This window comes from Corvus kubaryi, unplaced genomic scaffold, assembly GCF_017639235.1.
Source record: "Corvus kubaryi isolate FWS band 111438036 unplaced genomic scaffold, C.kubaryi_AGA036_p1.0 76, whole genome shotgun sequence".
Classification (NCBI taxonomy): Eukaryota; Metazoa; Chordata; class Aves; order Passeriformes; family Corvidae; genus Corvus; species Corvus kubaryi.
The window spans coordinates 4,606,114-4,632,827 of NW_024582063.1; the positions used below are offsets into that span (position 1 = coordinate 4,606,114).

The 26,714-nt window shown below is 39.2% G+C and overlaps 1 long non-coding RNA gene across 1 annotated transcript in view; it reads right to left on the reverse strand.

The window, feature by feature from the left end:
- LOC121675887 overlaps positions 1 to 25,462 on the reverse strand; it is a 93,270-nt gene extending 67,808 nt beyond the window's left edge. Inside the window, exons 1-2 of the long non-coding RNA XR_006020263.1 lie at positions 25,381 to 25,462; positions 22,356 to 22,589 (exon numbers count right to left, since the gene is read on the reverse strand). This is a non-coding gene — a long non-coding RNA (uncharacterized LOC121675887). The remainder of the gene's footprint in view (positions 1 to 22,355; positions 22,590 to 25,380) is intronic.
- Between the last annotated feature and the right edge of the window lie 1,252 nt (positions 25,463 to 26,714).

A 26,714-nucleotide genomic window follows, 5' to 3' on the forward strand; every position in this document is an offset into this window, starting at 1 on the left:
CTCTTAGAGTTCTCTGGGCTAGTGAAATCCACTGCAACAAAATACATCTCTCATAGCCTAACTAAATGCATCTCTCATGGATATGAGAAAAACTTCTTCAACTTTCAAGGAAAAAGATCCTAATTCATTTTTATATAGATTTCTCAAGTCTGTGGAAAAATGGCTGGGGGTAAAATCAGAGGACCCTGAGAAGTTGCATTCACATCCTAACAGAAGCTGTAACAGCACAGGAATTATAGGGTAAAATCCAGCTGCTTCTCCCTGGATGGAATGCTGTTGGCATGCTCAAAGCCTGCTCCAGGATGGTTCCACACACACACAACCTGCAGCCAGAGCCCCTGCTGAGGGAGATGGAGCACAGGGTGGAGCGGAGTGGAAACACAGCAGCCAGGTTCCACTGAAGTCCTGGCAGGGAGGGGAACTCGCTGGCGCTTTGCAGCTGATAAACTGCACAGGGCCTGTCAGCCAAGGGAGATAGGAGGAGTCTGGTGGCTGAGCCAGGAACTGGGGCAAAATCACCCTCCTCAGATGAATATGGTTCATTATAACACAATTGTATTAACACACATCCCCTTCCCAAAATCACCCACCCCAGGGTATGCCCACCTCTCATAGGGCACACACTCTGTAGTTTATTGACTACACCTCTGAGGGCAAAGCCAGAGAGTTTTACACCAATCAGCAACAAAGGCATGCATGACTGAGAGTCACTCAAGCTCCACCTAAACATAAAGAAATAGTATAAAAGTAAGCTGACAATAGGGGTAAGGTAGGGGAGACTCCATCATAACTTCTGGGATCAATCAGTGGGCTGAACCCATCTTCTTCCCCTTTGGGTAAGAAATGTACTCCGTGCACACTGGATACTTTTACCGGGAATTAGAGCTTCTCTGTGAATTGCTCTGAATGTTTTTGCAGTCAGATACTATCACTGGCAGTCCCCAAACGTTAACCTGTAACAATTGTCTGTTAATCAGGAGTGTTATTCCATGAACTCTCAGTGTGAGTCCTTCCCAGGCACCACCAGCAGCAGGGAACAAAACTGAATAAAGTGAGTGACCTGCTGAGGGTTCAGAAAGTGGGAAGAGGGGTCTCCCTTATGCTGCTGCTGTGTGTCCCTGAATAAGTCAGTTGAACCACCCCATGATCCAGCAGGATTGTTCAGTGAGGGATCCCTGTAATGGGACGCTGACAGAATGGTTGGGCACAAGGGTTGCAGTTTTCCTGGGGTGCTGACAGACAAATCAAACACTGAGGGTCAAGGAAATCTCCCCTTTTCACATGAGCCAGAGCTTCGAGCTCCTCCCCATAAGCATGTCAGTCTGCCTCAGAAGAAGCATAGAGCTACCATGAATTAAACCCTGCTTATAAGTGCATTTCAGAGCAGATTTACTCTAGAATATATTTCACTACGAAGCACTTCAGCAGGTGTTTGAATTCAACCATTAAAATAATCAAGAGCGGCATTCATATGCTAAAAGAGAACCCCACAGTCAAGTGCCTTGCTGAATGAGAATCTTGGTGAAATTAGTAATTTCAAATTGGTTTAAAAGTACTTGAAATTTATTCTACACAGTGCTGACAATCTCACATACTCTTAAGATCATAATTACAGTGTATAAAAACAGTAAAAGAGTCCCTGACCAAAGGTCTGGCAGCCTAATTAAGCAAAAGCAGGGAAAAAAAAAAAAAAAAAAAAAAAAGGATATAGAGTGGAAAATTAAAGTGGAATAAAAACCAAGATTTGTGATCTTTAGGTTATCAATAAAACCATATTACCTCCTCAGGCAAACTTTGCTGGTTATTCTGAGAGTTTCTGGGTAGCACAACATACAGCCAATGCTAATTTAGATTTCTCACAATCTCCTAAAGAATTCCTTGAAATCAGTTGGATCCCAATGTTCCTCTGAGAAACGTAAGCCTTTGAAATAATTCTATTTTGTCTCTACTTAAGAACAAACAAAAAATCAGTATAGATCTATTTTATATTCTAGGTAAGAGTTTTGCAAAATTTTTTGAAAGAATTTTCAGCTAAAGGAGACAGATGAACCAAAAAGAAACCACATTAACCTGTAAGTTAAATACTTATGCTAAATGCAGGATTCATTGAAAATCATAATTTAACATTGAGAATAAAAATATAATATAGTAATAATAATAGGACATTTATAGAAATTGTGGAATAATTTTGATAAATACACTCTATCATCAAATACAAAGATTCTATCATTAAATACAAAGTATGGCCATTTGGAATATCTTGAAAAAGAAAATTATAACCTGCAAGCCCCCTTTTTGGCAATTTTCAGAAACATCTTGTGATGCCCAACATAGTCTTGTCAACAAGTGTGAGGCTCTCACAAAGTCAAGAAGAATGCTCTTTATGGGCTTGATCCTCTAACCATGTCTTTTATAGAGGAAAATTAATTTGCCAGAGAGAAGCCCACTAGACAAAAGAAATGCTTTATCCAGTGAGTACTTCCTAGTTCCTGACAATGTCAGTCATCTAACTCTTCCCAGGAAAAGTGAATTCTGCCAAGTCATTCCAAGATCGACAGCATTCATTTCTATCTGGCAGTAGAAGATGGTTCTTCATCACACACGGTGTTCAATAAGCACTGCAATGTTAGCTCCCATCTCCTGGCCAAATCCCAGCTCGGGTAATTGCCTCCCGCCTCCCCAAATTCCCTTTGCAATTCCCTTAGGCCAGGCACTCCTCAGTCGGCTCTAAGCTGCCCATGCACTGTTAAACACCAGAAGAGGCCACTTTCAATGAATGAATTAGAGTGAGCTAAAATCTCCTATTTTCTGAGGCTTGAATTCACAAAATGCATCATTAGCATCCGTGAATCATTTTTCTCAATGTTACTAGGTCACTCAGAATGTTTTAATTAATCCCAAATTATGTGAATGGATTCTTTATGTGTTACACTTAAGTGTATTTCACCGAGATATCAGTGAGATGCCTCATGAGCCCCAAAGCATGTACTTACTTCAACCCTTCAAAAAAAAACATGTCATGGGTTGGCAAGCATAGTCCCAGAAGTGATGTTCTTGCAGAGGGGTGCTTACAGCTTCCTCTGTGACCTAACAGAACCTATCAGATGGCCAGTTTGAATATGGACAATTCTTTAAGGCACTTAAAATTCTGACCGCCTCTGTGATCCACACTTAAGAACAGACAACCCCTGCTCCAGCTCTGTCTTGTTTCCAGTGCTGGGACAGGTGGCTGCAGGCCCCATGCGGGGGCCAGCGGGCCCGGCCCAGGCCCTGCTTGGGCCAGGTCGGGTCGGGCCACGGCCATCCTGGAGCCGATGGGCCCTGTTCCACCCGTGGAACCCCCCCACAGCCCTGCTGTGGGCAGCTGGAGCGGCTCGGCTCCCCCTCTCCACTGCGGCCAAGATTCAGCCAAAGCTGCACCACTGTCCAGCAGAGGTCATGTGACCAACAGCGATAAGCAACATTCCAGCTGCAAGGCCTAGGTGAGATTAACCCTTTTAGTCCTGTGAAGAGCTGAAAACCTGAGGGAAGAGAAAGAGGAGATGCTTAAAGATGAAATTCTGTTGTGAAGCTATGATATATCAGAGTACCCATTGTAATTTCATGAAGGCATGGGGGGTGGAGTGTTCAACTTGTACTTGTGAGCAAAAGCACCTGCGCTGAGATAGGCAGATGCTGACGCAGCTGTAATTTCATGAGAAGTTTGAACAGGGAGAGATGGAAGCGATGAGGACTTTTGCTCCAAATGGGAAAGGAGAAGACCTCAGTTCCTAGAGATGCTCCCAGAGATAGTTCTAGAGATGAAGATGAGGAAGACTCTTTGCTCCCAGGGAAGGAGGAGGGCCTCTGTTCTTAGAGATGAAATGCTCCCAGAGATGGGTGAAGAGAACTTTTGTTTCTGAACGGCTCAACCTTAAAATTGTACCCCAAAAACCTTCAAGAGTGGACCCTCGAAAGCAGTTGTGGGAAAAGCTGCAAGTCAGGGGGGGAAGGGACTCGCATGCGAGCAGAGAACCAACCCGGGCGGTTGTCTTGTGATAATGTGTTCATAGCATGAGCAAGAGAGACTCCTCTTCCTAAATGGACTGAACAAGGTTATTATGGAAGTGGTAAACAGACTGAACATCTCAAGGGCTGTCTTTTTACATTGTCAGTGGGAGAAGGGAGGAAGGTGGGGGGAGGAGGAGAGTTCTGAAGGTGGTATAATTTTTTTTTTTCTTTTAGGTCTGTTAATAAACTTCTTTATATTCCTTCAAGTTTGGTGCCTGCTTTGCGTTTCTCCTAATTCTTATCTCACAGAAGGCAAACAGTAATAAATATTTTGGACCAAACCACTACAAAACATGACCAAATTATGTAATTTTTTTTGTTCAGGAGTGGGGGAAGGAATAGGATGTGTCAAAATGTTCTGCTGTAAAGCATCAAATTCTTGCCATTTCTGGCTGGCTGCTCTCATTTTACCATGTATTTCTATCACCTCAGAGTTTTACATGCACAACACTCAAGGTCAGTGCCAAAACTCCATTGGAATTCCCTTGAAATTAAACAGTTCCACAAAACATTCAACTCCATGTCACTTACTCTGCCTATTGGGTAAATTCCAATACTTGCTCCCACATACAAGGATGTAAGGGAGATTTATACCTGCTAAAGCAGATCCTGTCCTTTACACTACACTACCTTTACATTGCAAGCACAAATTATCTTTCTTTTTTGCATTGTCTACTGTCATTGTGTTCTTTTTTAATGAATCTGAGCATTTTGATAACCAAACCTTAATAACAACCTTAAAATAATTTCAAGTGCTGTGCAGACACCAGCATAAGTTTCTGCTACCAGTAAAACAGATGGAGGAAAAAACTGCTTCTGTTGGTAGCAGAATATTCTGAGCTCCAATTTCACATTTGGTTTAGTCATGAAGACATGCACTTAATTCACAATGCACCATCATGAATTTTTTATTCTTTCATTTCAGGGTTATCAGTATGCACGTCCCTTTCCTTTTAGGGTAAGTACTTCTTTTGCCATACTTCTGTTAGTTTTTCAGTCCCTTTACAAGCCCCAGTGTTCAAGTTCTGTACCTACACCATCTCTGAGGGTGACAAGCAGGTTTCTGGAGAGTTGCAGAGGGGAATCCCAAAGAACATATGGCCATGAGAAAACACCATTTCCTTTTGATAAGGAACAGGCATCTGTGACAGTCCCTCACTGAGCGGGACTGGCAAGCAGCTTGATTTCCCACAGAACTGATGGAGAATCAAAGCCAAAGCATGTCCAGGTGGACAAGATAATCCAATCATCTCATAATTACATCAACTGTGTGATGTAATTTCAGCCCACTACACACACTCCAAAAGCAGCTCCAGAAGCCATCACAGCAATTACCTCATTTGCCCTCAGCGTCTGTGAAGAAATAAAATCCTGCCACCAGTAAATGTCTTTCATTGTCTGGTATCTGGGTGCTTTGATTTCTGTTCAAATACAAAGAAGCAGGACAGGAGAAATAATTTCTGAACAAAATTGTTTTAAAATGTCAAATGTATCTTGCAGAAAACCAGATATAGGCCCCCAGAAAAGTGAGGAATAAAATCAAGCACATCTCTCTAGAACCTCAAATGCATTTGTCAGGCCAAGAGCTCAGTTCTTCGGTATGTTATGCAAAACTGCTTGGAGAATGCGTTCCTTTTATACTATCACTCTGTTATGACACAAATCACAGTTATTTCCTTCAGTAACAAAGGTGTTCAGTTCCAGACAAGATCTGAAGCTGCTCTGGAAGTACCAGAGTTCCTCAAGTTCAGGACTCCTCCTAAAACCAGGAAGATGCTCACCAGGTATTTTTCAAAATAATAGCAGGAGGGAACTATAAAACTCCTTTCACACTGTGCCCACCTGAAATCGTACTATAAATAATTTTGAAACAAAAGTAAACAACAAAACCAACAGCAAAAAAACCTTTCCATTAGAGAGGAAGATGGGATTTGCATCCAAGGCAGTGACATTCAGCTGGAGGTATCTGGACACAGTTCCCAGCTCTGACAGCACTATTACAGTGACATCTGGGAAAATCATGACCACCCCCTCTTATCACAAACAAGAATATCCAAAATCTTCTTTGTTGTCATGATACTTTAGAATATAAACTCTTCATGTCCAGAAACACATGCACACCTAACCTATTTTTTGAATAGTGAAAAATCATTCTGCAAATGTGCTGGATAAAAATCCCCTGCATGTATTTGAGAAGGTTTCAAGGCTTTTCTGTACCACATGTAACAAGCCTTTTAATCATTACTACTTTTATCTACTATAAATACATATATATAGCAAAAAAAAAACCTACCACAGATATTGAACGATAAACCAGACAGACTTTAAAAAGTATTGGTTTGCTCCAGCTGTGTTGCTGTTATGGGGTTGTCTCTCATGGATTGCAGCAGAGATAAAATGCAAAAATTATTCCTAAAGGAAATCATTCAGTCTACACTGTAAAAACAAGCTTTGTTTGAAACAGACCTGCAGCTGAGCACTTAGGATTTACCAGGGTAAAGAAATAGAATGTATATTCTAAAAGGTGTAACTCCAGAATAGAACAGTATAATAAGGTGGAACTAGTATTTGAAGGTTCAGAAGCCAACCAGGCACCACTGTATATCTTCCCCACCTATTTATTTCTTCCTCTTCCTTCCTCTTTTTCTGAGTTTCATTATAAAGAAATGAACTATTCAGTTAAAGGGTCAATCAGCCCTGTGCAATCTTCTTCAAAATATATATCCTGGCACAAAATTTGGTACTGCTGTCCCTGTGGATGGAAAGGGATGTTTTTGAAAAAAATAAGCACAAAAAAAATAAATTAAATATTCTTTTTTAAACTATGCTCAATAATTATGCCATTAGCAATACAATATTAAGCCTCAGCCTTTACCTTCTCATGTAAATAAAATAGTCCATTCTATTATTTTTAATTGTGTTCCAGAGTATAAAACCTTGTGATACCAAAATAAATAAATAAATAAATAAATAAATAAATAAAAGTAGAATTCACTTCTCAGGTAAACTAGTCCTTGATCATTTTTATTGATGTCATTTGAAGTGACTGGTGCCCCAGATCTCTGGGAAAAAGAAAAGCCCCTACCAACCTCATGCAGCTGTCACTGAAATCAGCTGCAAATTAATGATGTATTATCTAAAGCTTCAAGTTCCAGTGGCATTTTTATACCCACATCTCCTTGGACAGCAAGAAGAGATCAACTTCTAAAATATTAAAACATCCAACTCATTCTTTAAAACTGGAGCTTGTATGCAGACCACAATTTTAAGACTTTTTGATCTTTGTCCTGCATTACCAAGAAGGACACCTGATTTACCTTAGCTATTCCCTGGACACCTTGTTATTCCCTTCTCTGTAGTCCCACTACCTGACCTCCTTTCCCACCAGATGATCTCTTCAGTTTCTGTTCATCTAGAGTTTCCATAATCCCGACAGTGTGTGTTCTCCTTTTAGTGCACCATTTTGACTCAGAATTTATCACTGTGGCACAAAGAGGGAGGAACACCACGTTCAAAGTCTGTTCTACATTAAACTGTGTTGTTATAATTCTCCACAGTGAAGAAAATGGGATAATCTCCAAGCAGGTTGCTCCTAGTGCTTGAAACCATGCCAAGCATGATGGTTTTTATAGGTTTCCTGTAAATCTCGAAGGTCAGGCCAGTTTTTGGACATAAAAAGTTCTCTACACAGAAGGCAAGAGCCAAGCCTGAGACTGGTCTTGGAGCAGAGCTGATTTTACTCCTTAGAAAAGGGTGGGACACTTGGGCACAAACCAGTACCTGGGAACTGCTGAATGGGTAGTTTCAATCCCTCCAAGAACCTGAGGGTTTTGTTTATAAAAATAGTTAAAACTTACAGTACTCGCACAAAGAACTGAATCAGCAAGATGCAGGATACCCACAGCAACTTGAAGGAGATCAAAAACTACTTTGAGATAATATCTCCTATATGTACTATTCCTACTGATTATGGCTGCACACCGTGAGAGCTTTATGAAGTGGAATTGAATTTGCCTTACAATATATACTGATTATTGTGTGAATGCTGCTGCACTGCACCATTTCCTATGGGATGCAGACAAACTCTTTTACTCTCTCAGGGGGTAATAAACATGATGGGGCTCAGAAGTCTGAATGCTTTGTATCTCTCCCTTTTTTCACACTCACCCTCTCGTCTGGCAGCCAATTAACTTGGTCCTTGGGAGAAAAGTTCTCACTTCACTCTACAAAAAATGGACGTATAAAGGTTCTCATCTCTTTAATACTCTGCAATGTGAAAAATACTTTACGGCTACTGTTAGCTTTCTTTATTAACTGTTTTTATGACTTTTATGCTGTTTCCTATCTGACCATATTGCTACAGTGACTGCACATTATGGAGTGCTCCTGCCAGCAAGGGTTGATGTGCACACCAAGGGCAAGGCTTTATTTAAATTCAGCGCACTGAGACTTTGCATTAAAGCCACCTTCCTGAGGAGGTGCTCCTCAGAGTTATACAAGCTCGTCAGTAAGCACATGGGAAAAAACAGAGTATATGTACCTTGCTCCAAGTGCCTGAGGCTCTGGGATACTCAGCTCTGAAATAGGAAATGAAGTCAGATAAGAAACACAAAATTCAAAACCACACCAACTCCAGGATGCACAAACCTTTATGATAAAGCTACATGGGCCAGCTTTGCTTGTTTAATTACATTTGCTTCATATGCAGACTGAGATCATTAAGAAAGAGAAAACAACACTTCCTCAACAATTGCCAGAAATTATATCTAAGCATAAGAGTTTAGATAACCTGGGAAAATATTTACAAGCAATTTATTGTTTATCTAAAACTACCTTGTTCTAGAGGTCACAAAACACCACAAGAAAAAGGAGAAATGGTAGTAAACATGCAAAAATATCCCCATTGCATTCTAAAAACTTATATTCTGACCAAAGAGGCTACTTGAAAATTTGCCACAAAGGCCTGTTACAGTTTTTAGTGGAGTGCATTAGGCTGATTGCAATGGATTGGTTGGATATTTGGGGAGCTCGCAGAGGCCATAGTGACTCCCTTCCTCTGGGACACCGCAGTGAGAAATGCAGAGGTAAGTGCAAGAGGGAAGGATCATGCTGCCCTTTGCGAGAGGGGGTGGTTGGACAAACGAAGGCAATTTATCACTCATACCCTGAGCACACACCTAGGACCTGAGCCATCCTTCACCTCTCATTGGCTCCCACTGACTCCCGTTCCTCACACGGCTGCTGGGCACTTCCCAGGAGGCTCTGCGTGCGCACCAACTTCTTTCTGAGTTCCCCACCTTATATCTCATCCTGTCTCTTCTGCTCCTAAATATCTTCTGTTTCCTCTCTCTGCTGTTTCTTAGGTCATTAACCCCACTGACTCCTGCCTACACTTCATCCCTCTCCATCATCAGCTCCTTCCCATGCTCCACAGCCCTTCATTAGCATATATTGCCTCAAAAGCAAGCAAATATCTAGTAACCATTTTTGTTTCCACCTAAGGCTTAATTTTCTCTTTTTTTATCTGATTTTCGTAAGAGATGCACCTTTTACTCCATGTCTCTGCTGACTTGCTCTCATTTTTTCCCCTCTCCCACCTTCAGAAGTTTGTTGTCAGTACATTCAACCAGCTAAGTGGTATTTTCTGTAACCTCCTTCACAGCAAACCGGGTATTTTAAACAGAGGAGAGCTGCAAAGTATCTCCTGACCAGTCGTCACAGACTCTGAAGTAATAATGATATCTTCTGCTTTTCAAACTGGCCTCTTATGATCCCATTTTATCCCAAACACTCAAATAATTTTGGAGTCAACTTTAATTAAGAAATACATGCCACTGAAATTAATGCATTTCCAGATAATAGGAGTCCAATGTATCTCAAATTTAAAGAAAGAGTACCCTAGAGTAATAAAACTCCAGGAACCACCTACAGCTAATTTATTTCAGATGTATGTATAAGGTTCAAATTTTATAACATCCCAGCAGAGCAAGGCAATCTTAACCTCCACTGGATTATCATAATTTCCAAATTGGTTGCCCATCCTGCTTTATACCTTAGGGAGGTTTGTATCAAACACATTGTTAGAGCAGCCAAACCTCTGGAGTGGGATTTTCTTTGGTGGAAATGATTAAAAACGAGGAGGGCATTACAGCTGTAGTAATGTATGCTTAAATTATACAACTGACAGCTGCAATCTCAGCTAAGGAACTGATTGAAACATTTGAGCAGATGCCTAAACTGTTCCTTTCATGATTTTTCCTCCCCCTTTGTGAAGGTGCACTGTTGTTGGTGCCTTCATCAGCCATTCTGAACCTATATAAGGATACATTATTCTTTAAAGTACATGATGCTACTGACTTTACAGTATTTATATTTTATATTGTGCATACTCAAACACTGTCTGAATCTAATTAAATGTCCTGTGTTCTCCATCCATTTAAAAAAAAAAAAAAAACAAACAAAACCCAACATTATGTGCTATTTTTCTCCACATTTACAAGTGCTCACTACTAATCTTGAGAGTCTGCTTCCCTCTTTGTATCCTCTGTATGTCCAGGATCCTCTGCTGACACCCAGGATGACTCCTACATGCAAGAATTTACCACCACCAGTACTTCAGTGCAAATATCTGAATTTCTATCAATCTCATAGCTGTTGGGGAAAGTAGCAACAGTCATGCAGCAACATTTCTTTGCACCTCTGTAAATATATACACACAAACTCTTTTTCATAAGTTTCCAAGGCTTGCAGGATTCAGGGAATTTGATAAATTCATGCATCTGCCTTTCTGTTAAAGACTTCTGAAAGGGTGGCTGTTTTGGAAGACTAGGAGTTGCTTTTAATTAAACAAACCAATTTCATGGTTGCTTATCCATATGAGGAGATGCAAAAAAGTGTTATTACATAAGGGTTCTCAACCCACTGGGCAATATTCTGGTGCCCATCTGTCCTCATCAGGACAAAGCACAATGCTGAAACCTTTGAAACACAGCTCTGGAGAGGCACTTAAATCTCCCTAGGGACAAAGTCAAACCTCAGCTTCACAGGAGATTCATTTATCCACACTGTGTTCATTCTCAGAAAAAGCAGCACAATGTACCTGGGAAAGAAGGCAGAGCCTGCAGATCCCACTGTGACTGTTGAGGGAACTTCAGCTGGCACATTATCACCAGCTGAGAGCCTACTCCCATGTTTGTTGTTCGAATCTATTAAAGGCCATCTACACTGTAATTTGCTTCTGTTAAATTTTAAACTCCATAAGCTAAATGGCTGCAAATAAGTATGTGGAACTTCTTATTTCCATTAAAGCCTGATTTTTAGTATAGCTCAATTCAATTATGAGCAGCCTTTCTTAACTAAGTCTGTCCATAGCAATTTAAATTTCTTTGCTTTAACCAGTGAACAAGTGTAAATTTCTATGCAGACAATTCCCACCTTAACTTTCTCGTTATCACTGTTCAAAAAAATGCAACATATTTCTAAATGAGTACTTCATGTAGCCTTTTCTCAATTATACTTCACTAATTATTGTCTTTTCCACATTAAGAACTTGGATTTCGTTATATATCTTTACGGAAATTTGAAATATGCCTGTTCAATAATTCTTGACCACACACACTCTGAAGGCAGGCAAGATAAGCTTTCCACATGAATTGAAAAAACCAACTATTAAAAAAATCTTTACCTTCACTTTTCCTGGTCACTTATGCCAGTCACAAAAAGTTAGTGACATTTTATGTATGTATAATATGGGCATATAAAACTTAATTTATATATATATAATGTACAATAATACACAAGCATGATGAGATGGTTTGGTTAGTGTAAGCTGCTGAGAGATACAGAGGAAGGTTGAAAGATTCTGCTTTCACCAGTATTTTATCCACTGTCCAAAAACTGTGAAAAGAATCTCAATAAAAAGAAATCAATACACTCCTCTCATGAAAGATGTGAGATCAGATGCTCGTTTTTTCCTTCTTAAGAAGCTCGGAAAAGAACAAAGGTGTTAACAAAACACAGTGCTGAAGCCATTAGCCCCATCAGATAGCAGCGCTATCTCCCTGCAGCTACAGATTGCTGCCTGCTTTATTTAACAAATTCCATTCTCACAGGTGCATATTTACGCGCAGATACTCCTGTGATTATATCCTTCCATGAATATAAATCCCCACTTAGGAGTTATCATGCGTTATCAACTTTCATTCATATATATATACACACACACACTCATTCTGAACAAAATTGTGACAGTGACACAGAGAGATTCTCATCAATTTTGTACATGAAGAAGCAGATTTTAAAGGCCTCTAAAATGTACTTCAATGTTCACACACCACCTGAAGAGAAGGGTTCAAAGGTAATAATCCTAAATTGCTAAAATGTTGGTAGCATTTCATATTAAAGCTATAAATATTATCAATAGGAGGCACTGGTTTTCACCAAACACTTGGCCAAATAAGCTGGCAACCAAGGAACTGAAAACAAACTGAACTTGCAGCAAATATAAGAGATATTTTGGTTGAACATAATTTAGTGTTGACAACTACATGGGGGAAGTTTGAAGAACAGAAAGAGAAGGAGGGAAAGCAGAGCATCAGCTTTCTGTACGAGGCATGACACAGCTCCTCAACCAGATAAAAAATTCACATCTACACGGCATCAAACAGCTTATAAAAGAGCCTGGTGTGGTGAAAGAGCAGAACGAAGTCAAGGCTGGAAACGTGATCCACCTGAGAAACAGCACAACCAGGGTTTCCCTACAATAATGGGCAAAACCTAATTAAATCTCCATGCTGTAGGCACAGAGTTAATTTGACATATCATGGAAATTTTGATAGCACAGTCACACCCTCAGGAGACAGAGTGGGACACTCTGATTGCTCAGTAGTGCCCTGGCAAGCAAAAACAGCTCTGCAGCCGCACTGCAAGGGGTACCCTACCCACTGCTTTCACAAACCAAGGGTGAGAGAAACGTTTGCCTTCACACAGCAGGTCTGACTGATGAGAAATGCAGGGCCTCAGCTGATGTGCAAAAACACCTTTTCTCCAATTAATCTGAACTAGGTATTTTTTTTAGGGAAACAGCCTGTTGATGGCCATTTCTGTCATCAGTTGATGAGTTGCTCGTGCATTTTGCTACTTCATGACAGGCACCACAACTTTCTCCACTTCAGCCTTGTATTCACCTGCTCTTAAATCCAACTGTTATATCAGCCTTCAATTTTTTTTCATCTGGTCTGTACCATTACATTTTTCCACAAGACAGAGACTTCCATGCTTTAAGTGTGTTCAGTGTTCCTTGCCCCAAACCTGGTTTTACATGTGGCCATATGGAATATTGCCTCCTTGTGCCTGCCTCACCAAGGAATTCAGCATTACTTGGAGCTTTCAGTTTGCTTTCTCTGCAAGTGGCACACTTCTCCCAAGCTGGAGTTGTCTGCAGAACTAAATTTATGATGATTTTGCGTTTTCACTTGCAGAGTAAAACAAAAATGTAAAATATCTTAGGGTTAAAAGCAGTCCCTTTAGGCACTGCCTGAGAAACACAAATGTGTAAAACTATTGTGTGTTTACAAATATATTCTGAGACACATTTACCTGTTTTGTTCCATTTAGCAGGGCCCATGAAACACTATTTTTTAACAAAATGCCATGATCTATTGAATTCAAACCTCTACAGATATCTGTGACTGACTAAATCCCTAAGGGTGGAATGGGAGTCTCTGAATGAGTCCCTCAAAATAAACAACACTCAAAGATGGCCAAGGGTGAAGTGCCCAGGAAGCTCAGAGAACAACAAAAAGCAGCTGACTTTGTGTGACCACTGTGTGATCAGACCAGAACAGGAAAAGCAACAATGTGGCTCACTCAAAACTAGCAAAATACTTTCAAGCAGAGCAACAGGTTTGAGATGGCTTCAACCCAAATATTCCTTCCTGTCAACTGAGGATGCCAAGCATCCTGAGGGCAAAAATATTAAGATAAGTAAAGGGAATTATATTGGTACTGTGGTTGATTCATTTATTGATTGATTTAAATGGGCAGGTTTATTGCAATTGTTGCATTTTTCTAAGCATAATTTACATTTGCATTGTGTTTTCAATATATTTTGTACCACCACTCTGCTAAACCAAAAATTGCATGGAACATTAAGTATCTTTAAATAAGTAAAATTGACATTAAACATTACACTTTCCAGGCATGGAATATCTAAAAGAACCTGCTCTGAGGATACTGAACTCTGACATTTATGGCAGACTTTAAATCAATGCCTTTATCAGTGAAACATGGAACCTCAAAACAGGGATGTCTAAATTGCTAAGGTCTATTTCCCACCAATCCATGTACATTAGCATTCATTATATCCCACTCATTAAACTCTTTATCATTCAAGTCTCACAATAACCATTCCCTTGGATTACAGATTTACTGACAGGAATTTATCCTGTCCATTTATCCTGCGACAAAACTTTAACATTATCTTTGTCTCTGGCATTCCCAAAATGTTATAAGATTATTAAAAAAAAAAAAAAAAGGTAGGAATGTCAGAGAAGAGAGAGTTTAAATTTGCCAAAGTTGAACTGACTCTTGCAGAGTTAAGCAACTTTAATGAATCATTTCCTTAAGCCACAAAGACATTTGTGCTGGTAAAATGTGTTCCACAAGACACCTACAGTGCCAGAAGAGGACAGTTTCCCATATATCAGGGACACATCTAAGATAAATGCTTTCCTTAACAACTGTCTGAAGATTTGCTGCCAGCACTATGTACTATTACACCACATTTCTCTTGTTGGGATTCCATGCTATTTCTTGGGATTCAATGATTTTCAAGATCATTTACTTACTGACTTATACATGACACAAAACAGTTTGACTGTTTTCCCACCTGGTGCTTCCTGTGCTGTGGATTTCAACACTGCAGTTGTACCCCACTTCTAAACCTCCATCAAAACATCATGATGATAGAAAATTCCTTTAGTCATTATTGTAAGCAAAATGTTTCACTCAGTGTTATAAGAACATTGCAAAGCAATTTTCTGGCTTCTTTTGCACTAGAGATTGTCTCACTTCTTTTAATAAAGCCTGCCTGACGTCCAAATGTTATTTTCACATAATGGAAAAAGCCCAAAAACTCCTTTCCCTCTCATTATGACACACAAAGCAAAATACTTCAGTGACCCCAAAAAGCATCACCTATTATGGAAGAACACCCAGACAATGCAGAAATCCACCTTTCCAGGTGAATACCTGCTGTCTTGCACGGAAAGAGTCAACACCCAGGGGAATGGGGTAGAAAGGGCAACTGTGTTCACTGGCCCATTTCGTTTACACCCAACCAGTGTGAATCAATGGACCAAAGTGAAGCAAATAAATCTTGCTTAACACATTTATGAGCCATTCAGAGCACACGAGTTGGATGTTTCATGTTGCCTAAAACAACTCACATCAGCTCTTTACAAGCATTCATTTGTATTTTTAAGATGTACAATTTTAATAGCAATAAGTGTGGAGAGAAAAAAAAAGAACGCAGAATACAAGAGTGGGCCTGCATTGTTATCCATGTTTATATTCAGATTCCATTGATTCCCATGGCACTTAGGCATCTAGATGCAAATTTCAGGACCAAGGCCTGATTTATAAAGGTGCTTAAAGCTAGGAATAGAACACATAATCATTTTGAAATTCCCAGCAGGTCATTAATCTTCATAATTAGTCACTTAACTGCCTCATTACAGTTGGCCCAATTCTCAGCCGCAAGCAAGGGCTGTGCTGAGGCACACCATGTTCCTAAAGGTTCTCCAATTCACACTCAGCTGGCTCAGCCACGTTTCAGTGCTTTATGCCTGGTTTCAGTCATCACAGAGTTGGACAGAGGGGAAAAAAACATATACAAGGCAACAATAATTTATTATGAAACAAGGGTAGACATGGCATAAAAAAAACATCCCTCTCCAAAAGCCTGCCTTGCAACCTACAAGTTGTAAGATGGCTGTTTTCTGTCAGAATTGTTCAATTCTGCTTTGTTCTAGGTCCCCTCTTAAAATGTTAGATCAAAGTGGCTGATCTGTCACAATTCTGTGTAGGTCTTGGTAATCTGGTGGGAAACAACCCACGAAGTCCCCCCAGAAGTGGATAAACTTCACTGCTATTTGTCAGGTTTAGTGAAATGCAGGTAAATGAGAATTTATAGCAGTCTTTAATCCTCCAAACCCTGTACCCTCTGATGTACTTCTAACTTCTTTATAAATCACCTTCAGTCACCTCATACCGGTGCTCAGGCAAGCACTGGGCCCAGAGGAGTTTAATCCTATTTTCCTCTCATTCCGTTAACAATTCCATTTATTAGTCAGTGAGTGGGACAATCTATTACAAGCCAAACTTCTCCTTTTGTGGTCCCAATACATGAGAGGAGCTGGAGCCTCTTGCACTAATCTGCTCATTATCATCAAAAAAATCCAAACAAAAAGCTATCCACCTCACCTCCAAAAACTCCATACACCATAAATAAACATATAGGACTACCCACCCATAAACCTCTGAGAACTCCACTGGTTGCTGATCACTGACCTTACATGAAATCCCACTGCTTTCAGAACAGTAATATCATTCCAGATATTACAATATGTTCATCCAACACTCACATTCTTGTCACAAACTGCATTTATTCTAATGTGATTCTGGGCAACCTGAGCAAACATTAACAAAAAGCAGGACTTTCACAGTTACAAGGCAGAAAAGAAACCAAGACCTGTCACCCTCCTACAAATTTCTTTTATAATAAAACTGCTAGAAAACAAATCTTTAAAACTTGAATTTGCTACTTAAGAACTTCCAACATATTCTGATCAAATCAGGTAAATTGGCAATGAAAACAATTTATCTGCACCAGCTTTACAGCCACTCATTGCTTATTGTGGGTTCAGTGGTCAAAGCTACTCATGTTTTGGTAGAGGAAAATCTACTGAGGAGGTGGATGTCCAACCCATGCCTGGAAACAGGCCTGGCAAAAGCCCAGCTTCAACAGGAAGTGAGCAAAGGACCACTGCTTGCACCAAGAAGCAGTCGGCAACTGTGGCACAAATTTCTGTAATAAATACTCCTTTAACTCCATTCTCGGTTTAATTAAATCCCCAGTTTAATTGCTATAGCAAAAAAAAAAAGCACTGATCAGGGCCACAACTCCACATGAAATAGCTAAAATGCTGTTTTAGTTTTTTAATGAAGTGCCTGAAAAAATACTCAAAAGAAAATTAAGCCTTTGTATAACAAGACCGTGAAACTTATCATAGACACATTTATAACAAGTATAGCTTCAAATGGATGGATAAGAAAGCAGGATAAAATTTTAAAGTTGCTTGGTAATGTTTGAAATATGGCTTGGTTATATTTACTGACAAGTAGGAAGTTATGTGAAATGCAAAAGTATTTAAAAGTCATTTCTGGGCTTTGGGGTTTGACTTAGAGCTTTTCATAGAAGTTCTTATTAAAGAAGCCTTCAGTCATATAAATAATGTGAAAGTTGACATAAATAATCTGTTACTACAGGGTTTTAAAGAAGACTGAAACCTCGTATCATTGCAATTAAGACCAAAAGTAAAAAAAAAAACCAACCACTTTTATGGGACTCTGATAGCAATCAGAGTTCGTTGAATTTCCTGTTGCTGGCTGACAAATTGATGTTAAAACATTTACAGTAAGCCATAAATAGAGCTTAGAGGCAGTCAAAATATACAAGGCAGAATGAGACTCCTTAACAAGGGAATATCTCTAGATACAAGCATCACCGATGCTCTGACAGGCCTGGTAAAATCTTAGCCAAATTCTTGGACATTTGGTCCTCCAGAGTTTTGGGCAGCATGTGGCTACAGGAATTTTGATTTAAGTCAGCAGTGTGCTCCTGATTTGCAGTTACCACCTTTACACAACTGTGTATTCCCTGAGGTCTCAGATCCCCATTATCAGACATTTTTCAGACAAATTTACTCTTCTCTCACCTCATAAAATTCAGAGGGTTAAAATGAACACTCCTGTAGAGGTGGACAGAAGCTCTATTAAGGAGTCACTGTACACTGTACACTGTGTGTCACCCTTTACTCAAATGAGACCCCTACAAGCCAATCACTTAATGATAACTTAATGGTAATCATTGGGTTAGGTATTAATTAGACCCCTACTAATTTTAGGGGTCATTACCTATTAATTAATAGGTAATGACCCCTACAAGCCAATCACTTAATGGTAACCCAGTTACACACCTGATACGCAGGTCTTGAAGATGCTCATTGCGTTCCTGATTCCTTTAGACTTTGTCCTGGCTTGTCTGATATTCATGGAATTTATCTTTGTCAAGTCAACTTGGACCACCAAAAGATCTTATCTCAGGCATTAGTCCCTTTCGCAGGAGGTGAATGTTTTAGACTCTGGCATTATTTCTTTCATTTGAAAGCATATAATACATTTTAATTAGTGGTTTTAAAGAGTTATTTCATACTGTGTTACAATTTGTGGCTTCAGTTACTAGGAAAAAAACCAAGCAAATCTCAAAAACAGATATTGGCAGATAGAAAAATCTGAACGTGTCAAATTGTAATCTTTAAAAGGACTTCAATAAAAATAGCTGTTATCCAAAAAGTTACCGACATTTCACTTGTTTCAACTTCTTTAGTGCTCACAGCTACCTCTTCAATGAGTTTGGGTTTGTTTATGTCAAAGAAAAAACTTCCCTTTTTAAAGGTCGAGCATAAAACATTACAGTTACTTAGGGACAAAGAGAGAAATCTCCCAGCTAACTTAATACCCTACAAATGGACTTGAAGAGCAGTTCACAAATTCTAATACACCTGTTGTTCCCTAAAGTAAGGATGCAAACTGAATAATACACCATTTCTTTTAAACATTTACTGGACAATAGTAGACTCGGTAAGACTCCAAGTTCTCACTGTTATACGAACAGAATTCTTTCTGCCTGAATCATGAAACAAGATGTGATTACTGCTCCTGGTATTGCATTTCCATTCCAAGCTTAACATGATGTTCATATACTTCCACAGAGGTCTAACTCCAAAGAACAAGATATATTGACATATATAAAATATATAAATAGTCATGCTGGCATGCCAAGCTTAACAGTGCTGATGATTTTGTACCTAAACGGAAATGAAATCATTTTACATAGTTATTAACTAAAGATATTTGTTTTATTTGCTTTTCTAATTTCCAAATCCACAGAAAATGTTGTTTATAACTCCTGAAGATCCGGTGCAGAGTTTAGCCAGGGTGTTGGAAGTATATAACTTTCCTAACTAATTAGTATGAAAAGTGAGAAATCAAAAACCAATAGAGGATTGAATACTAATTAATGAGGTGAATTACATAACTTATAACCAACAAGCATTAATTTTTTTGTTTGGTAAAAATGTATAAATAAGGGAAAAAGTTTTATATCAGCATCTGTGTGGAGGCCACAACTTTGTGAGCCACACACACCTCCTGGACAAGAATAAAGCAATGCCTTACTCACCAACATTAAAAAGACAGTGTTAGGGAGTCTTATTTATCCCAACACCTTTGCAGGATTTTGGTAAAAAGGGAAGTGTTTAACTGATTACTTCAAAAAAACCAGTTTTATCAGCACTCTCCAGAATCCATTACTAAATATGCTGTAAAAGCACTGCAATCAAGTACTCTCCAAAACATAGGGAAGTAAAGATAATTTTCTGATAAGCAGCAGAAAATACACCCAAAATTAAAAAGCTCTCCACAACAGCAGTCATTGGTTTTTACTCCCTATGCCCAATTATTCCTTCCCTGCAGATTGCCTGAGGAGAGCTGCTGGGCTGGCTCCAGACCCACATTCCAATGCCTCAGCCACCCTGGCACCATTTTGTCCCCAAGCCCACTTGGAAATTTGTTTTCTTGAAAAATACCAGATTCAAAACATGTTCCGTGCTCTCCAAGTCAGCCAGAGATGTTAAGAAACTGACGGGTTTCGGCTCCCTGTGCAACTTAACACCTCTCCATGATCTGTACATGATATCAACTCAATTTTTCTTTCCTGCTCCTCTCACACTTCTTGATTTCTTTCTATCCCCACCCCGACCGTGTTCTCCCAAGCTAGAGCCTTGGTTTGTTGCTCCATTACCACTACAGAAAGGTGAAGAGGGACCTGGTTTGGACATTTGTGCTGATCTCAGGTGTTTGGCCAATTTTGGGACCATCAGAAGTTGGTAGGATTGTACAAGGAAGTAGTTTCAGGCTGCCTCTGGACTAAAAGGTGTTTAATTCGAGAGCAAACCAAAAGAGGTCTTTTTACACTCTCAGAGCTGCTCTAAGTCCTTTACTCCAGATGGGGTCCATCTGCCCTTGCCATCTCTTACTTATTATGTTCTTATTTCCACATGAATTGTTGGATGCAATAGCACTAATGTCCGTGGCACTGAACACTGGGACTGGCTAATGGTTTCCCACTTTGCCTGGATGCTTATTTTCTATAATTTCCCACCTATAAATTAGCATTTATCTTGCTGATAGGTGCTATTATCGAGTTGAAATCCATATTCTACTGAAATGAATCACTTAATTAAGACCACGGTGCGATTCTTACTGTGTAGAAAAGTATTTTCCCAGTCATTTTCAGTACACTGAGTACTGCTGTAGCTACAGGAGCAATGCAGTGTAATAATATACTCTGGAATAATTGCACTTGTACAGGGTAAAGGTGGTTAATATTTTTTGAAGGACACCACAGGATACACCATCACACTTGAACTCATTTCATTCAAATTCTGCTCCAATGGTTTGACACATAAATGTGTTTTCAAATAATATTCCCGCTAATTGCATCAGCTCTTTTCTGACTAAAATTTCAAAGAATCTGATGAAAATGTTCAGGCTGAAAACTCTAAAACCATTCAAACAAAATAATTACTGTTTTCACTACCCTTAAAATTGCACTTTTTAATAAGTGGGTTGCAGGCTTGCAAAATTAGCAGTTTTACCTATTATTGAACTTCCAGTAGCAGCTGATTTTCTCTCTGGGACACCAACATGGCAGACTCCCACTGATCTTGAACAAATAGGTACAGTCTCACGGAGACAATAGATTTTTTTTTTTCCTTACAGATTGTCCCAAATCTACAGCTGCTAAGTGCAAATATTACTTTAACATTGCACTTTCATAAAAGCTACTGAAATCACTGAGGTGATATAGGATTTCCAATGGGGGAAATATTGATCTTTATGACAAAAAGTAAGAGGAGCGATGGAGAATAATACACTGTCAGTAGTAAAATAAACTATTTACACAGTAAATATCAGAGCCATGCTTTGAAACTTGGAAAAAATGCAATTAAAAACCGCTGTTTGATCAGCTTTGCACACAGCCTCACCCTCAGTCATAAACAAGTGCAATTTCTTCTTTCATAGGTATTCCCAAGAGTTCTTTTTCAGCATCTTTTGTCAATTTTTTCAATAGGAGTAAAAAAAAATCCACACACAGTAATTCCACAGGAGTATAGAATGTACTCCTACGTATATATGCAATGTATTTTTTAATATAGTTTCTAAAACCTCAGGTTCATCCTTTTAGCTGTAAAACATGAGAGAGTTCAGATCTAAAATACAACATGTTTCTCCAGTGGAACTGTTAATTAAAAACCTTTCAGATATTCAAAAGCAGTCAGTAGCTTTTAACCATACCTACTACTATTATATGTTGAGGCTTGGGTGATGGAAGAGGAATACAATGCAGAACCATCTGAAGAGCTGATGCTTCAACTTCTTTTAAATTAAAAGCAAACCTCTTTATGAAGAGCCTTTGTGTGATTAAAATCTACCATTACTAAGGAATTAATTTTCATATCTATGTTTAACCAACAAGACTTACCAAGTACGAAGACGATCACAAAATTCAGTGAAAGCTTTTATTGACTTCATGGTAATAAACAGAACTTTTATTTACCTAATCAGTTAAAGTAAATTGATTTATTTATATAAACTGTCAAAGAAAAAAACTAGCAGAAAGTAGCTGTAGCATTCTTCAACTGCAAGGCTATTATAGCTACTACTACAACAAAACTGGTGAAAAGCTTATCAACAAACTTGCAAAAATAAAATTTACGACATGACTACTTAAACTTTTTTCAGGACATTTTGTGTGGTTTCAGCAATAAGATGTGTCTTGAGAGAACACGCAAGAAGTCAAAGGCACTCCTAGGCTGTGTTAAAAACAAGAAATTCTGCCTGTTTGGGTTACTGCCATAACAAAAAGTCTTGACTGCTGGGGCAGTAAAGGATGGTCTTACCTCATGTGCGGCTGAAGTGCCGAGAATGTGGTGTTGTTTAGCAAGAACAACAGGGCACTGAATTTCCAGCCTGTCTTGCACATTCTGCCATGTGAAATCTTCAACACGTCCCTTCTGCACCAGAGTTCTACCTCGTGCTAATAATGTTCTTCAGGCTAGTCCAAGGTCAGATTACTGAGGTCAATGCACCAAATTTGAAACCACCGCTTCTCTCTGTGCAAAGCCAAGGCCACCCTGAAGGAAGAGAGAATCAGAGGACAAAGTGACATGGACAGTAGGTCCTTCCTTGAGGTCCCTAAACATTGGCTCATAAGTAATGCAGAATGTAAAAACCTGCAGGTGGCTAAGAGGTAAAAATGATTTTTCCAATGTTTCACCCACCCTGTTAACCTGTTCTTATGCAAGGATACCCCATGCTCAGATCCACCAGAGGAGGTGCTGAGGTGAGCTCTTGCTTATCCATTTACATCAAAATTAACTTTGTTGGTAAAGTTTTCTTGTTTGCTAATTTTGCCAGCAGTGCTGCCCACTGGTTGGTAATGACAGTGACCCTCAGAAGAGTAGTGTTTATACTTATGAGACAGAGGAATTGAAAGAAGATATAAATCCATAGTTTCCCTTTCTTCCACCAGTTTCATCAGTAACTTTCTTTTCCCTTCCATCCGTTCCCATCCCTCAGTTCCAGTAGAAAGTATCCTGTAAGTATCTGATCCCTGTGCTGTTAACTCCAGAATCAAAATTTGATTAGGGTTTAACAGGGATTGTACTTGCTCCTACTTTCTGGGGAGATGAATAAGGACCAACTGGCTTGCCATGAGTTTACAGATACCAGATCTTTACGTTTCCCAAACTCTGTGTTGCAGAGCCATAGACACTTCTGCAGTGTCTAAGTGAGAATTGCTGGTTATCTCCTTGTTCTGTATGGGCACTGTGCTGCAACATCTGAATTGCAAGCTTTGCTGAAAATCCCTTATATCCAAACAATCCTTTTTCACCAAAATGAAATAACCTAAGTCAAAAATCTGGTGTTTACTGTGCTGATGGCCAAACAAGTGAATCCAAACTTCTTTGTCTGAAGTTGGACACCACTGCAGAGCTCTGTATTTGTAAGTTACATCCAGAAAGGGTTTACAGCTAATAATAATTCAGAATGAGTTAACTAATGTTGCCTAAAATTAGGTAGGAAAATCTCAGACTGTATTAAGCAGATGGGTAAAAAAAAAAAAGGGAGAGAAAAAAAAAAGAGAGAAATTAAAAAAGGAGTAATATTCCTCTATTTCTTACCAGAGGCAAAATTCTGAGACACTGAAGTCATTCTAACTCAGTGGGTCAATTGCCAGAAAAACTGCTCATTTTTAACGTGTGTGGCAATTTTTGCCACTTCTCCTACAGCAAACTAAATAGATTTTCATTTGTCTGTGGGTTTTTATTATACAAAAAATTTAAGCAAATGTTCACATAAAGGCATGATATATATGCTTTGGGTTTTTTTCTCTAACCTTTGAAAAAAATGAATAATAAGGTTAGGATTAAAAATTTTAAAAGCTTTACATTTAATTGCACCCTGTGCCTCACTTCAATGGGATCTCATGGCCAGTCTATGTACCAAGAGGTATTTAAAATCCAGTATTTATAGAATATTTTTTCATGAAAAAAAAAAAAAAAAAAGAAATCCAGTGTTGTTTAAACCTCTAAAATAAAGATAGTTATGTATTTCACAAAATAGTAACCAGTAGATGTACTTTTTTAAAAGCTTATGAGCTATCAAAACCAAATGTTCTGCAAAACTTTAGGCAAAATCTTGCTCAACTAAAGGAAATTAGTCTTACAAGTTTTTTATAGTTTTGTAAGTCTCCCCAGTTTTGCAGCTGAGCTTGCAGGCTTCCCAAACAACCTGGGCTGGCAGGCTTAAAAATCATTCTTGTTATTTCTACAGCACCACACAGAAGAATTGGTTTTGATGATTTTAGGCATACTTTTGCTAAATACGCTCATGGAGAAATGATCCCACTGAAGTTGACAATCTGATTACCTAGTTTCAAAACAACATAAATTGAAATGGCTGTGCTAAAGCACAAAGCCTCTATTACAGAGATTTATAAAGGAAAAGCTGAGTGAACTTTAATTACAGAAGCATTTCCCATGCCACTGTGCTACTGACAGGTCTATTGCCTCTTGCTCCAAGCTAGGATTATAGTTTTACTCAAGGGCTTTCTGTTTCAGAACCTCTGGCATAAGCTTTCTATGACAAAGTGCCTAGAATTGCACTGTCTAAATCAGCATAAGCCAGTGTTTTTAAAAAGGAAAATCTGGCACCCTACAGAAGCCTTGATGTCTTCTAGAGCAAGCCAAGTCCAGCAGTGGCAAAAGGATATGAGATACTGGGAGTAGGAGCTATAAAACAGATGGATGAGATTGGTAGCATTGAAAACCATCGAAGCAACATCAGCTGAGAAATCAAGAACTCAAAACTCAGGAAATTCAAGTGTCATGATTACTTCTTCACCATTAGCTCAGACACCTTGCACATAGCCTACTTCCAAAAGCATAAATTAGGCAATTAAGATAAAGGTCTGGCCTAAGTAATACCCTGAGTCCCATTTCTAGCTGCTGCCAAACGTCCTTTCTGCATTAGAGCCACGGCAGCTTTGCTGATTCAGACCAGCTGAGGATCTGGGGTGATAGTCAATATGTTACTGCAGTCATTAAGGGGCTGAGGTAGAAAGTGCAGAACAGGCCATAGATTTCAAAACCCTGGTTCTGTCTTTCCCTCACTCGTCTCAGAGGTGGTTGCAGGGGGAGGCAAATCAAATTCGTGAATGTTTCAAAAGGTAAAAGAAAACTTTAAGAGCATCTAGTGCTAAGGATGAAACAACAAGCCTTCTGTTCTTGTGCTTTTACTGATAATCACCATAAAGAGTCATTGAAGGCTATGATTTTCAAGGTAAAGCTGACACAAATTGGTCACTTGGAATGCTTAAAGTGAAGTTAAACCTTTATAGATCTCTATGCACAAGGAACTCACAGCTCACACTGTACTTCCATGGATTTTTTCAGACTCAGCTACAGCCAGCCCTTGTGAGACCACAGCTTGATGAGGCTGCATGACAGAGGAACAGAGGAAGGCAAATCAGGAAATCATTTCACCTTCCTGACTCAATTCCACCTGCAGCCTGTGCACACATAAATTCTGCTGTCAGACAGCTTTAACTCCAGCCATTCCTTGGAGGTCATGAAGGATTTTCATACCTTCAGGACAGCCATACATGCAAACACAACCCCCAACTGTCTCTGCACATCTCTCTACCAGGAAGGCTCTGCTGAAGAAGGAAATTTTCCCAGCAGAGATGATCCTCCTCCAGGCATACGCTGTGGAAATCCAGGATGTAGCTGCAAAATAAACTCTTTGTCTTTAGCTATACATTATACACATTTCTTCTTCAATACACACCTAGCAAAAGCTACCAAAGAAAAAAAAAAAGCTCTGTATGCAAAAACTGAGGTAATGCTGAAACCATCTGTGGATAATGTGCAAGTACACATTCTATGTCCAGGTGAACAATGAAAAATCCCAATGATATTTTTCGTGATATGTTAACAATTAGATGCAAGCAGTGCATAGCCAGTTGTGAGTAACATACAATATGTAATTTCCTCTGTCACTGACTTGTAAGAGTGTTTATTTAGTTGTTGCTTGTCCTTTCAGTGATCTAAACCTCCAGAAGGTAAAAAAACATGCCAGCCTGAGAAGCTGAAAATATTCTCGTTAGCCACCCAGATGTTTTTACCTCGTGCTCCAGGTAACAGATCTGCAACAAAGGGTGTATTAAAGTAACACAACTTTACTTGACCCTGGGTCTCATTTTTTGAGTTGTTTGGGCTTGTCTGGGCCAACTTATTTATTGTAAAGTTACCACATTTGCACCAAAGTTCTTCACCTTAAACCTTCAAACTCATTCCTTCAAACAAGTGCCTTCTCCTTGAAATTCATATGAGTAATAAAGCCTCCTTTAAAAGCATCCCTTTGAGGTCCAACAATTGAAAAAATTCTTAGCTGGAAATTCCATCAAAGGCCACAGCTTTTCCTTGGACCAGAGTTCTCTCATTTCTGTATTAGCACCAGGATAGAATGGGTAAAAATCAATCTATTATAGAAATTTATAAAGGAAAATTAGAGAGCTCTGAGTGAATATTGACTCAAGCCTTGGAATAATCACATTCTGAGACTCCTCCTGAGGAGTTTTATGTAGGTTCAGAAGCACAGGGAGAACAGATGGTTGAATAATTTTTCTGCTTTTTCTTATCTATCAAATCCAAGAAGAGCATGTCCCTTCCTACCAATGCTTGTTTCCTGATTTT